General features: G+C 34.2%; 1 long non-coding RNA gene across 1 annotated transcript in view; it reads left to right on the forward strand.

The window, feature by feature from the left end:
- The window catches only part of LOC111465443, a 3143-nt gene extending 2779 nt beyond the window's left edge, over positions 1-364 (forward strand). Inside the window, exon 3 of the long non-coding RNA XR_002714204.1 lies at positions 320-364. This is a non-coding gene — a long non-coding RNA (uncharacterized LOC111465443). The remainder of the gene's footprint in view (positions 1-319) is intronic.
- Positions 365-2983: the final 2619 nt, after the last annotated feature.

Raw genomic sequence — 2983 nt, forward strand, 5'->3', positions numbered from 1 at the left:
TTTTTTTTTTTTTTTTTTTTTTTTTTTTTTTTTTTTTTTTTTTTTTTTTTTTTTTTTTTTTTGTAAATGGTACTCAATGATCTTGATTTTGTCTGATTCATCACAATCCAATATTGACAGAGATGTAGAGTGAGATCTCACATCGGTTGAGGAGGACGAAACATTCTTTATAAGAGTGGAAACCTCTCCCTAATAGGCACATTTCAAAAATCTTGAGGGGAAGCCTAAAAATGACAATATCTTCTAAGGGTGGACTTGGGTTCTTCACATTGTTGGAAGTATTTTGATTTTCTCCCTTCTTCCTAAATTTTGAAAATAGGAAGTTGAAATGTAAAATTTGCCACACATGGAGAGAACATTATGATCTCACTTAGTAATCACAATGACAACGATTCTTAGGTTTTGAAGGTCGAGGTGTGTCAAGCAGTGCGATTACAATGATGTGTGGCTAAGGCTTGTTGGTGGACAGTTTGAGCCATGTCAAGTTACACTGAATCTTTTGAGCCATCACGGTCTGGTTGGTGGACCGTTTGAAGAGGGGAACAAAATATTCTTTATAAGAATATAAAAAATCTCTCCCTAACATACACGTTTTAAAAACCTCAAAGGGTAAATTCGAAAGAAAATCCAAAGAGGACAATATTTGCTAGAAGTGTATCAATTTGGTTTTGTTGATACATGAATGACTATTGAATTCTCAAAGCCTAAAATATATATATATATATATAGCACAATGATTACAAGCTACTCGGTAGGGCATGGTAGCCACACTTGTCAACTTACAACTTGATTGATACTCATAGCATGTTAGGTGACTTCTAGTCTCACTTGGATCTACTTGACCTATGATTTGGGCATGACCCACTTGGTTATTTTTGGATTCACCAAGGTTGAGGTTAAATATTACTTGTAATCTCATATCGTTCAAGTATGATCTATTGGGTGAATTATAGTCTCATCTAGTTAAACTTAAACCAATCAAGCGACTTTCATTTAATCGAGTTGCGATTTTCTTGGTAATTTTTTATCGCATATGATAAGTATGATGCACTATGACATATGATCTCACTCGGTTGATCTATAGGCCACCTGATCAGTTACCATCCGTTTGTAGATTTTTAGATGTCACAAGTATAAAAAATTTAAATGAGGTAAAATTGAAAAAAGTAAAATATAAGTTTGAAGGTAAAATTTGATGGTGAATGATGATGAATGGTGAAAATATTTGAAGGCAAAGTGGGTATGAGAAAAGATAGGACTTGTCTTAGTCCTCCAAAGCAAAGCAACCAGACAAACATCATCCCCCACGGGCCCATGCCAACTAATCAAAGCCCACGTGGGCCCTTCTTCTTTACAGCCCATTGGGCCCACCCCAAAGACCATAAATGTTAAACAATTGATGTCTTGTGGGACCCACCATTCGTACATGCCTACCACCTTTCGACAGGTTCCACACGTGTGCCATTAATATTGTGACACCAATATATATATTTTTTACAAAAAAAAAAAAAAAAAAAAAAAAACTTTTTTATTTTTTCATCTTATCTTGAGTGGAACCATTTAGTTTATTACAAATATAAAATAATAATTCAAGTAGTCGTTAACCTCACAATTTTAAAACGCATCTATTAAAGAGAGATTTTCATACCCTAAGAAATGCTTCATTACACATGCTTCATTACACACCATAAGAAATCCTTCATTCCTTTAGGGGTCAATGTCCTCTTTGACACACCGCCCGTGTATGACTCTAATACTATTTGTAACAACTCAAGTTCACTACTATCAGATATGTCCATTTTGGCCGCCCGTGTATGACTCTAATACTATTTGTAACAACTCAAGTTCACTACTATCAGATATGTCCATTTTGGCCATCAGTCTCATGATTTTAAAACGCGTCTACCATAGAGAGGATTTAACCCTATTTCGACCAGTGTCTTACATTGTTCGATGATTGACTTTGATACCATTTGTAACAGTTAAGTCCACCGCTAGTAGATATTGTCCGTTTTAGCTCATTACATATCGTCATCAGTCTCACAATTTTAAAATGCATCTACTAGAGAGATATTTCAACACTATAAGAAATATTTCGTTTCTTTCTTCAATCGGTGTAGGACCTCACATGCACCCATATGATTATTTTAAGAGTTATGCACAAACTTGGTGGAATAAGGACTCTTCCAAGAGGAGACACAGAAGAGGGTCGAGTGGAAACATGGCTTGAATTGAGAGATCTAATGAGCAAGCAGTTCATACATAAAAATGATTCGAGAAACCGTTCGTACAAATCTTAAAATTTATTCAAAACAATAAATAATGAATAAAAATGTTGAACATGTAATAGATTACTATGGTTCGGTCAAACTCAACCTACTTTTTTAGAACCCGACTATTACACTACTCTTGTTACATGTTCTAGAGCAAACATGATTATTTCTACAAATTTAGGATCAAACCATTATAAAACATTATTTTTTTTAAAAATAAATAACATTAAAAAAAGCGATGGTGAGGCGCTTGTTCTAACACAAACAAACAAGTGAGAGAAATTCAGTTGACAACGTCGGCTTCTAACCCAACAGACAAGTTAAAGAAATTCAGTCGTTGACAATGTCGGCGTATGTTGGGGACTCAGTCCCGTTTACAAGAAATGTTTTAGAAAACATGAGCGAGAAAGTAACGTTATATGACTATAACTAAATAAAATAACATATAATTTTTCAACTTTGAACCGTTTGTGCATTCTTCAAAAAGATAGTTTTACCGACTTCATACTCAATCTTTCCGACATATGGGAGTGCAAAGACCGTGACGAAGAGGTACTGTAATTTGATAACGAACTCATCGATTTAGGGTTTTTTCGCTTTAAAAATGTCCTCAATATGCATTCAATAACGAACTCAAGTCGATCCGTAGTGTTGCAAAAACCGAACAAACTGACAAATAAAATAGAAAAAAAAAAAAAAAAAAAAAAAGG

This window comes from Cucurbita maxima, unplaced genomic scaffold (genome assembly GCF_002738345.1).
Source record: "Cucurbita maxima cultivar Rimu unplaced genomic scaffold, Cmax_1.0 Cma_Scf00002, whole genome shotgun sequence".
In the NCBI taxonomy this organism is placed as follows: domain Eukaryota; kingdom Viridiplantae; phylum Streptophyta; class Magnoliopsida; order Cucurbitales; family Cucurbitaceae; genus Cucurbita; species Cucurbita maxima.